This window comes from Penaeus chinensis, chromosome 16, assembly GCF_019202785.1.
Source record: "Penaeus chinensis breed Huanghai No. 1 chromosome 16, ASM1920278v2, whole genome shotgun sequence".
NCBI lineage: Eukaryota > Metazoa > Arthropoda > Malacostraca > Decapoda > Penaeidae > Penaeus > Penaeus chinensis.
The window spans coordinates 7,268,881-7,281,380 of record NC_061834.1 but is presented as its reverse complement, the minus strand read 5'-3'; the positions used below and the strand labels follow the sequence as shown (position 1 = coordinate 7,281,380).

The 12,500-nt window shown below is 38.8% G+C and overlaps 1 protein-coding gene across 1 annotated transcript in view; it reads left to right on the top strand.

The window, feature by feature from the left end:
* LOC125033217 (protein takeout-like) overlaps positions 1-12,500 on the top strand; it is a 34,503-nt gene that overhangs the window by 13,361 nt on the left and 8,642 nt on the right. The gene's annotated exons all lie outside the window — the stretch shown is intronic.

Genomic DNA, 12,500 nt, shown 5'->3' with positions numbered 1-12,500 from the left:
GGGGGAAGATTCATTGGGGTTCTTCGTTGGTGACTGATGAGGAGGGGGGGAAGGGGGAGGGGGGGGAGTTCTTGTGGATCGAGATTACGTAAGGGAGGGAGAGAGGGAGGGGGTGGAGGTGTAGTAGTAGTGGGGGTTGAAGAATGGGAGGTGGATGATAAGTTAGATAGAGAGGGGGGAGGGGAATGGAGCGTGAAAGGGGGGTGGGGGAAGAAAGATGAAGAAGTAAAGGAAGTGTGTGTGTGGGAAGGGGTGGGGGATGGGTTGGGGCATATGAATGGATGGGAGAGGGGGTGAAGGGGGGAGGGTTGCTGGGAAAAAAACATGAGATTGCAAATCCAGGAAGAGAGAGGTGGGGGAAGGAAGAGAGAGGTGGGGGAAGGAAGAGAGAGGTGGGGGAAGGAAGAGAGAGGTGGGGGAAGGAAGAGAGAGGTGGGGGAAGGAAGAGAGAGGTAGGGGAAGGAAGAGAGAGGTGGGGGAAGGAAGAGAGAGGTGGGGGAAGGAAGAGAGAGGTGGGGGAAGGAAGAGAGAGGTGGGGGAAGGAAGAGAGAGGTAGGGGAAGGAAGAGAGAGGTGGGGGAAGGAAGAGAGAGGTGGGGAAAGGAAGAGAGAGGTGGGGGAAGGAAGAGAGAGGTGGGGGAAGGAAGAGAGAGGTAGGGGAAGGAAGAGAGAGGTGGGGGAAGGAAGAGAGAGGTGGGGGAAGGAAGAGAGAGGTGGGGGAAGGAAGAGAGAGGTGGGGGAAGGAAGAGAGAGGTGGGGGAAGGAAGAGAGAGGTGGGGGAAGGAAGAGAGAGGTGGGGGAAGGAAGAGAGAGGTGGGGGAAGGAAGAGAGAGGTGGGGGAAGGAAGAGAGAGGTGGGGGAAGGAAGTGAGATGTGGGAGAAAGAAGAGGAGACGATAATGCTGAAATTAATTAATTAATTGCTGTTGGTGAAGACAATGCTAGAGAGAGTATGAGGTATGCAACGGTAATGGTAATAATGAAAATGAAAATAGTAATGGTAACAATGATAGTAATAATAGTGATGATGATAATGATAATGTTAATGTCAGTGACGAATAATGGTAAAGATAATGATAATAACAATGAGATCAGTAATAACGGTGATCATGATTGTAAGTATTATAATCATGATAATGCTAATATTGATAATAATGATGATGATGATGATAACAATAACAGTAATAAAAATGATGATGATAATGATAATGATGATGATGATGATATTAACAGTAATAATAATGACAACAACAACAACAATGCTGAAATTGTTCTTAGCAAAGAAAGATATCTGGAAAGCACAAGAACACGGAAGATTTCCCATCATAACTAGAATATCTTTGCGAAGCTGGATAAATCTTCTTCAGGAACATGATTTCCGCATTCTTGATGACTTCTCGGGTTACTATTACAACCGCGAATGCTTCCATCACTCCTACTACTAGTAGTACTACTACTGCTACTACTTCTGCTACCAATACCACCACCATCACTACTACTACTACTCGTACTATTGCTACTACTTCTGCTACCAATATCACCACCACTACTATTACTATTACTATTACTGTTACTGCTACTACTATTGTACTACTATCACCACCCTACAAAAACAACTACTACTACTGGTGTTCCCTCTATCACTACTACAATCCCTACTCCTACGAATACTATAGTAGCAACTACTATTTCCCCCTTTCTAACGTCGATTCTCGGTATGTCAATCAGACACAAAAACGCCACTGTTCTCAACCCCCCCCCCCCCCCCCAACACTCACATCTGGCGTCGCACCCCCCCTCTCCCCTACCCCCTTCCCTAACTCCTTCCCACTTTTCTTTTTGAGGGGGTGGGGGGTGGGGGAGGGTAGCGATATATTTTCAAAAATTTAGACCGGAACTGAAGCAATCAAAGTGGTTTGATAAGTTCATTGAAAATATTTGTGTGTGTGGATGTATGTATAATGACTAATGATTAGTGTATGCACGTACATATACATACATACATATATACCTATATATATATGTATATATATGTATATATATGTATGTATGTATGTATATATGTATGTATATGTGTATATGTACGTGTATATACTAATCATTAGTCTAAGCTTTTCTTGTAACGCTGGAAAACTCTTTTTACTTAGATTTATTAGAGCAGATATGAATTTTGTTCAATACAAACACTCATATTGGTACAAACAATAAACACACTATTTACGTTTATGAATGCATATCAACACCAGCGTGTAATTGGAAGCCCATTCAAGTAGGATTTTTCTTTTTGTCATTAACCATTCAGGATGTCAGAGGAGGACTTTTTGCCACGACACAGACGGAAAGGCCGAGAGGACTTTTCTTGCCGGAAGGGCTTGGTTGTTTATGTTCTGCAAAGCTTCCTATTTTCTGTGTGTGTGTATATATATATATATATATATATATATATATATGCACACACACACACACACACACATACACACACACACACACACACACACACACACACACACACACACACACACACATAAATACACACACACACACAGACACATATATATATATATATATATATATATGCATATGTACACATATGTGTGTGTTCTTCGTCTCTTTTCCTTCACTTTCTTTCCTTTTCCCTTCGTCTCTTTGTTTCCGTTTTTTTCTGCCAACTTTCGTGCTAAGAGTTTATATATTCATGTGAAGGCGCATTGTTCTTCTTACAGAAATAACGCCTTTGCAACGACTTTTCATTATCTTCCATTGTGTTTCGTACTCACCTGCACTCCCTCTGGATCAAGGCGAATGGGAAACTGAATTAATTTTCATTATTATCAGTAATTTGAGATGGGATAAAGATTAAATGATGATAACAGTAATGATACTGGTATTGAAGACAGATATTCAAATAACGACGAATAATGATGTTAAATGATCATAATAAGATTTACAATTTACAATGTACATCTCTTTCACGTGCTTACTTCCATTGAAAAATATAGATAGAAACTTGCTTTACGAACGAAGGTAGAAACCGGTTAAATACATCTCTTGTTTTGTGAAGATATTCATTCTCATTCACACATTTTCTACATTTGTCATTTGCTGTATTGTAAAGGTAGAATCAAGCATAGCGACAACTGTATCACCAGTACTAGCGCGTGAATCATTAATTTTTTTTTTACTGTTACGGTGTAAAGATCCCGCGCACACAACGAGCGTAAGGGAATTATTCTTACTATTTTGGTCGAGACGTTTGTTGTGAGACGAGAAAATTTTCGAGGTTCTGTTGCGTTTGATATTAATATTTTACCTTTTTTTCTTTGAGTAAATGTAACTGTATAATGTATAATGAAATAAGGAATTCGAAGAAGTGTATGAGTTCTTTCACGAGAATGTATTATTCCTTTTGAATAATGATGTTTGAGGGGATTAACCTTATTCAAGAAAAGGTCGACATACATTGTGAGCGTTGTTGCACGGTAGCCGCGTGCAACAACGCTCAACACGTACTAAGGGAAAACGTTACATTAAACACACGGGGAAAGTAGACCAGCAATAAGACCAAAAAAAAGAAAGAAAAAAAAAGAATTAAGAAAAAAAAAGTTAAAACAAGACATACATAAAGAACATGCCTGACCGTTAAAACCGTTAACCATGATTAAAAAAAAAACGTGATAGACAACCGAGGGGAAAAAAAACAAAAAAAAAAACGTACAGAGAAGAAGAAAGTGAAAGCGAGGGAGCTCTTGCGGGGGTTCTTGGTAAACTGTCGACGGAAGAAACTTCTGGAACTTTCTAATGCCTATTGGGACGTTTAGGCGGGGCGAGAGTGCAGTGGGGGTTGGGGGGTAGGGGGGTTAGGAGTGATGAGGGGAGGGGGTAGGGGGGGTTAGGAGTGATGAGGGGAGGGGGGAGGGGGGGTTAGGAGTGATGAGGGGAAGGGGTAGGGGGGGGTTAGGAGTGATGAGGGGAGGGGGCAGGGGGGAAAGAAGGGGGGAGGGTATGAGAGGAGGAGGTCCTTTCGTAGATTTCTTTTTCATTGAGATGCGAAGGTAAGGACCTGAAATAATAACAGTATTATCCCCTAAGGGACAGGCGCCCTATATTTAGGTAAGTTTACGTAAGGACATTGGGTAAACTTTCTCTCTCTCCCTCTCCTTCTACTGTTCCTTCTCTTTTTCTCTCTCTCTCTCTCTCTCTCTTTCTCTTTCTCTCTCTCTCTCTCTCTCTCTCTCACTCTCTCGCTCTCTCTTTCTCTCTCTCTCTTTCTCTCTCCGAAAATGATTCCAAAAAAAATACAACTGAATTCAAACCATTTCTGCTTCGGATTAAGAGAGGTAAAATAATAATAATGATAATCACAGAAGAAAATAATAACGATAATAATAATGATAAAAAAACAAAAAAAAAGTAATAACGCGTGATCTTACGTCATGGATATTCTGTCCTGGTGGTTTAAGTTTTATGTTTTATGACCTGGTGTGACGGTAGTGGCCCTTCCGTGAATGATTATCTTAATTGAGATATAAAGATTTAAAAAAAAACGATAATGATCTCATTACTGAAACTAAAAATTGATACAACTTGCACTGTTTCTTTGTCGCACGAGTTGTTATAGTTATGGTAATGGTGATTATAGTTATTTTGTCGTTTTATGGCATGGAAAGTTTATCACTAAATTTTTTCATTGCATCATGGTATACGACAGACAGCTGCTGTTAGACATGCGTTGTTGAAATATCCGGAAGTGTGTTCGCATGCACACATACGCACACACACACACACACACACACACACACACACACACACACACACACACACACACACACACACACACACACACACACACACACACACACACACACGCACACGTACATGTACACGTTACAAGCACACACATACACAAGAACGCGAACGCACTTTCTTCTCCTGCTTCTTCTCCTGTCTCCGCATCTCTACCTGTTTCTGCATCTGCCTACTTCTCCTTTTTTGCTTGTTTATTTCACCTTCTATATATGCCTGTTTTCCTTTCTCAACCTGTTTTTTTCTTTTTTTTTCTACTTGCAAGAAAAAAATAAATAAATAAATAGATGAATGAATGGAAAAAGAAACAAGTAGAATTAAAAGAAGGACGAAAGAATACGAAGAGAGAAAGACAGAAAAGAAAAGGTGGCAGAAAATCAATTAATTATAAAAATGCTAATCGCTAAGGAATGGTGGATATGATGATAATGATTGTGATCATGACGATAATTATCATAACGATGCTGGTGATGTTATGGATAATGACATAGATATATTAACAATGATGACGGTGGTGATAATGATGATAGTGATGGTAATAACAATAATAATAATAATGATAAGGGTGAGGGTGATAAAAAATATAATAAATTGATGAAAATGATACAATTAAGGCTAATAATGATACAAATAATATCGCGGTTAAGTTAGTTTTACCTTAACAGTCGAGAAGCGCAATGCACACTTTAACATTCAAGAGTCTCAAGCTGTACTCATTATTAATTATGTTGTTTAGGGCGCGGCTTCTGCAATAGCCATTAAAGGAAGCGATGCATGATCAACAAATGGTGGCATGAAAACAAGATACATAGACTAAAGCGTTAAGTCCATCGACAAAAGCAACAAAACAACAAAGCAACATTCCTAATAACAGCAAGGGGGAAAATACGTTGAAACTAAATAACGAACGTGACGAAACGATAAAAGTACCGAATTAACGAACATGGAATAACGAACACAACGACCGTAAAGTAACGAACACCACGAACACGAAATAACGAACACAACGGACTTACGAAAGCGTGTGAAGGTCGTCTACTTGTCTGGCTTTCGAATAGGCCAAGAGACAACAGGCCTCAGAACCTGTGACCCCCTCCCCCCTCCCCATTTGTCACCCACTGAAACACTGAAGGAGGGAGATTGAGGGGAGAGGGTCGGTTAAGAAAAATATAAAGAGGAGGCTTGGAAATAGACGAAGGCGACGCTCCTGTAGTTCCAGACAGTCACAAAAGAAGTCGGAGATATAGAAAAAGTGGTAGGAGATGAGGGACGTAGAAGGAGAAGAAGCAGGAGTAATAATAGAAGAAGTAGTTAATAAGCAGACAGACGCATGTAGGAGAAGCGGAAGACAGACAGAAGAAGCAGTAGAAAAAAAGTAGGAAATATCGGAGAAGTAGAAGCAGTAGAACTAGCAGGCAGCGGCCAAAAACACCTCGTCAAGGCCACGGTCCACAAACCAGTCCTTAGCGTGCATGTATTATCCTACTTTCTTTTTCCATTGGCACAACTGAAAAACACGCGATGGCAAAAAGCCGATGGCAACAGCACTGGCATGGGGAAAAAGGGGAGAGGGGGGGAGGATACTAAGACCATGTCGGGGGGGGGGGGGGTGTATGTGGAGGGGGGGATGATACTAAGACCATGTCGGGGTGGGGGGTAGGGTGTATGTGGAGGGAACAATAGGGGGGGGGGGGGAGCTGAAGTGTATGTGGAGGAGAGAGTGTGGAGGAGGCAGGGAGGGAGGGAGGGAGGAGGAGGAGGAGGAGGATTAAAAGCTGCCCGTCACGAGTGTAGCTTGAATGTATATTTGTCTGGGTTTTGTGTGGGAGGTTGACTAATGCAAAGCTTATAGGCTGTTTAAGTATAATATGCGTAGTTTCTCCCGTACCTCTGCTATACTATATTCTACTAAACTCTATTTTTTCTATGTTTTTGGTTTCTGGTTATATTCTTCTGTATATGAAATTGTCGTTATTATGAAAGTCACTAAAATAACAAAAGAAAAGAAATGGACACGTATATGAATACATTTTTAAGGAGAAAGAGATTTATTCAATTCTGTTAAGAAATGTTCAACTAACCTTGCATTTCACGCAACCGTCACGGAGATCCGGCATTGCACATTGCACCTTTACCATTCAACTTTTTCTCTTTCTGACACACGCACTGTAACACAATATAGTCATCGAAAAAAAATAAAAGAGAGAAAAAAATCAAAGTATCCTCACATCACCAAGGACATTTAAGCAAAAAGGGTAAATAAAACAAAGAAAATGACACCATTTCCGAGTCACGCCTTAACAGTCTTCCAAGAAAAGGAAAAAGACGAAAAGAGGGGAAAAAAAAACAAAAAAACGAAAAAGGGGGAAAGGATAAAAAAAAAAAAAAAAAACGAAAAAAGCGAAAAAAAGAAAAACAGACAGGCAGGATCTTAAAGATTATCCTTAGGACGTCTCAGAACTTCTTAAGATCCCTCGGCGACACTCTCACCTTGAATTTCAATAGGACTAACTTTTTTCTTCATTTGTAATAGGCCTATTTTTTTTTTTTTTTTTTTTTTTTATAATCTTATGCATTTCTTGGTATTGTTGTTGGTGTTATTGTTGTTGATATCTTTCCTAATTTGATTTCATGAGTCGTGATATCTGAATTTTTTTTATTATCTTTTTTATGTGTTTCTTCAGATCAAGTTTATTTTGAACGCGATAGATTTTGTTTTCTATTAATTCTTCTCTTTTCATCATTCCTATTTTTATCTCACGAGTTTATTGCCTTGGCTTCATTGAACAGTATTTCTTGTTCATGGTGACAGTTTCACTATATTTCCAGATATTCACTTTAAAAAAGTATTTAATGAATGTTAACTTCCGAGCTGAGTTTGTCCCTTGTTTCTTCTTCCTCGTCTCAGAAGAAGAAAAAAGAAGAAGAAGAAGAGGATAAAAAAAAACACGTTCTTTCTCTTTCTTCTCAAAAAAAAAAAAAAAGAAGAAGAAAAAAATGTCTTGAATGACCTTTTCGCAAAACTGGTTTTGTCATCGGATGGGATTTTTTCTCACTATTTTTTTCTAATTCATTATTTTTTTTCCTCTCTCTCTCTCTCTCTCTCTCTCTCTCTCTCTCTCTCTCTCTCTCTCTCTCTCTCTCTCTCTCTCTCTCTCTCTCTCTCTCTCTCGTCCAGTCAGAAAATACGTAAGAAAGGGTGAAGCATTTTTTTTTTCTTCTTCTTCTTCTTCCCAAGTTGTTTTTCGTTTTTATTTTTCTTCCTCGTGTGGAGCTACATCCGGGACTTTTTTTCTTCCCCTTCTCGAAGCGTAAAGAAAAAGTTGTTCCTGACAATGGCTTATTTTCTTATCAACTTTTTTTTTTCTTTTTTTTTAATGTGTTTGAGTTATTTCCGTGTATTTCCATTTTCTATTTTAGAAATGTTCATGTAATGTGCATTTTTAGTACAGTTTCATGAAAGATTCTATTAATTTGGCATAAATATTATAACGCACACACCCACACACATATTTCCATGAAATGAGCACGAATACCAATGTAAGCATTAATATGAGTGCATATGTTTGCAGTTGCATTTGCATATATGATATATTCATACACAATGAGGCTCAGACTTCTATTATATTTCAAAAACATGAAAAAAAGATGATAGAGAGAGAGAGAGAGAGAGAGAGAGAGAGAGAGAGAGAGAGAGAGAGAGAGAGAGAGACAGAGAGAGAGAGAGACAGAGAGAAGGGGAGAAAATACATAACGTCCAAATCAGATTCATGAAATATAAAATACAAAAATATATATACACCGCATTCAGACACTTAGTTCTTCACAGATAAGACAAAAACAATACACCCAACAGTTCATTCTATACACTAAAAAACGTGCATTCACTATGTTCTTGACCTCATGACGTGACTCGTTATCATGAAGTGTCCAGCAATGTCTTTGACAATAGAAAGCATGACTTTGAGGTTGAATGAAAGTGAAAATGGCAAAGACTTTCACAGATCTCTTTCTGGATAAAACAAAAAGAAGGAATGCTATTGTGATGAAGAAAATAGAGGAAAAAAGAAAATGGCTGCTATTCATATCTTGTGCGAACACGTGTGAATGGCATCGGCTTTGACCTACGTGAGTCTGTTGCAAATAAGGTAACGATAATAAAAATGATGAATCATTGCAGATGAAAAAGAACATGCGCGAAATATGTACATATACGTATATGTACGTATATATATGTCTGTATGTATATGTATGTATATATATGTACACACACACACATATATATGTATATATATGTACACACACACACACATATATATGTGTATATATATATATATATATATGTACACACACACACACACACATATATGTATATATATGTACAAACACACACACACACACACACACACACACAGAAAGAGAGTCAATACATAATTATACGTGTATGTATGTATAAACGGATCTCTCTCTCTCTCTCTCTCTCTCTCTCTCTCTCTCTCTCTCTCTCTATATATATATATATATATATATATATATATATATATATATATAAGTATGCATATATACAAATACATATCAGCACATAGGCAAAAGACTATATCCTGCTTAGCATCCTGCACCGACTTGAAGAGTTCTAAGAAGCCACACGCCTCGACCGGGCAAAACCAACAGAAAGTCGCGGTCTGCAACTTACCTAATGAGGAAGATAATGATCGCTCGGGTCGGCGACAGCGAAAGGGAAATAGGGGCTTGGGAGAAATGGTCAACGTTTTTTTTTTTCCTTTTTATGTGTTTCTTTTGGTTTGTGTTTTTGTGTGTGTGTGTGTTTTTTGTGTGTGTGTCTGTCTAGGGAGAAAGTACTGTGGGTTTGTGTTTTTATGATTTTTTTGTGATTATTATTATTTCTTTTTTTATAACGTTGATATTGCCATGGAATCTATGAAAACGAAAAAAAAAAAAGGAAAACGAATCGAAAAAACAACAAAAAAAACAACAACGTTGGATTACTTATATAATTCATAACACAGTTTATATATGTAATGAATATAGTGTATTTATTCACTTCTAATCCATCTTGATAGGAAGTTAAAATCCTTCTAATTATTTTCTCCCCTTCTAAAAATGATTATACACAAAAAGTTGTTTTATAAATCGCTACTTTGCCGACGATTTTTTCCACCTTTCAATTTGCTAAATTCAACTAAATCGAAACTTTCATCGGATAGAATACTTTGCTGTACAGTTTCATATTATCTTAGCACTGAAAATATAGTAAAGATTTATGTGATATTTAATGTACTGCGCTAATATATAATTTCCCCGCGGACAAGGCTACGAACCTACACTATCTTCGCCGAAAATAACATAGAGGTTTAGTATAATAAGTTCAGGCTACTTTGAGTCAAACTTTTATTTCTAGAATCATAGCAATCTCGAAATATCGTAAGAAATTATAGAAATTTACCCACCAGGAAATCAGAGAAAAATGCCCATCAGTGTGCATTGTCCAAACATAAGAACTGCTTGTCATACTATATAACCCTCAAATTCATGAAGATGATGTCTTTGCTGGTAATTCATGGACGCTGAATAAAAAATAAAAAATGTAAGAAAGAAAACGGGTAAAAAATGCGAGAAAGAAACCGATTCATAAAAAAAAAATGGAAGAAAGAAAACGGGAGAAAAATGAAAACGAAGCAAAGGAAAAAAAAGAAAGAAAACGGGAATAAGTGAAAATTTGAGGGTGACTTTCGCTTTCATATAAAGGGCCTTCAGGATCTGGCGAATTGTTAATCCATGTCACGGTGCAAGCGAGAGTCATTAGTGTTTTAGCAACAGATATTATGGAATATTATCTCGGAGGCCATTGCATATGAGTAATTCATACTTCCGGTAAAAAGTGGTGAAACTTTTCTATTTTGTGGAAAAATACCGTTTTCACTTTTATGTTGAAATAGTGGTATGAAATGCATTACCTTTCTATTTTCCCCATCTCTCTATATGTGTTTATATATCTCTCGATCTCACTCACGTATTCACTCAGTCACTCACTCCCCTTCCCCCCCTCTATCTCTTACTCCCCCCCTCTCTCTCTTCCCCCTCCCTTCTCTCTCTCTCTCTCTCTCTCTCTCTCTCTCTCTCTCTCTCTCTCTCTCTCTCTCTCTCTCTCTCTCTCTCTCTCTCTCTCTCTCTCTCTTTCTCTCTCTCTTTCTCTTCCCCCTCCCCTCTCTCTCTCTCCCTCTCTCTCTTCCCCCCCTCTCTCTCACCCCCCTCTCTCTCTCTCTCTCTCTCTTCCCCCCCTCTCTCTCTTTCTATCTCTCCCTCTCCCCCCCTCTCTCTCTCTCTTTCTCCCCCCCCTATCTCTCTCTCTTCCCCCTCCCCCCTTCTCTCTCTCTCTTTCTCTCCCCCCTCCCTCTCTCTCTTCCCCCCCCCCTCTCTCTCTCTCTTTCTCCCCCCTTCTCTCTCTCTTCCCCCTTCCTCCCTCTCTCTCTCTCTCTTCCTCCCCTCCCTCTCTCTCTCCCCCCACCCCTCTCTCTCTCTTCCTCCCCTCCCTCTCTCTCTTCCCCCCCTCTCTCTCTCTCTTTCTCCCCCCTTCTCTCTCTCTCTCTCTCTTTCCCCTCCCCTCTCTCTCTCTCTCTCCCCCCCCCCCCTTTCTCTCCCTCTCTCTCTCCATCCCTCTCTCTCGCTGTTATAGAACGTGCCCATCGCCGCCAGACACAACGCCATCTGTTTCCAGGTGATAATCATCCGGGAATTTCCTTAGCAGTTTCCTGAAGACAAAGATCTCTCTCCCTTCCTTCGCCTGTTCTTTCCTCCTATCTCTTTTTCGTCTTGCAACAGTCGTTGTTCATCAGCCGATTTGCAAATTGTCTTGCTTAGACTAGAACGGATATCAAGAGTTGAAATGTTTGTCCCTAATCTTAACGTCCTCTTTCTTCTCTTCTTATTTTCCTTTCTTCTTGTTTTAATTCCTGTTCTTCTCTTTTTCCTCCTCGTCCTTCTTCTTATTCTTATTACCATTATTCTACACTTCTTCTTCTTCTTCTGCTTCTTCTTCTTCTTCTTCTTCTGCTTCTTCTTCCACTTCTTTTCTTCTTTTTCATCATCTCCTTCTTCATCTTTTTCTTCTTCTTCTTCTTCTTCCCCTTCTTCTTCTTCTTCTTCTTCTTTTTCCCCCTCTTCTTCTTTTTCTTCCCCTTCTTCTTCTTCTTCTTCTTCATCTTAATCTTCTTCTTCACCTCCTCCTCCTCCTCCTCCTTTCTCTTTTCCCTCTCACTTTCATGGAAATAATTATGTTTTACGTAGTTTTCTTTGAAGATGACGCTGCAGCTACCAAACTCTCTCCGAAAAAATGTAGGAAAAAAATAAGTAAAAGTATTTGGAAAATAAGATGCATTCTACTATTCAACGCAAATAGACAACAAAGATTAAATTATCAAAAAATAAAGAGAATGATAGAAAGAAAAAGATAAACGAAAAAGGATAAAAGATTAAATATATATATATATATATATATATATATATAATTAAACAGACCAGATGTGTATTAACAGTTTCAGTGTCAAAATGTATCAAATTTACTTACTGTACCTTTTCGTTACGAGAATATTGATTTTTATGGTGCTTATGTTCGGCTTAACCAGTGTAAAGAGAGTTTAAGATAACACAGATCTGAAGAAAAAAATTGCGAGGTCTCTGT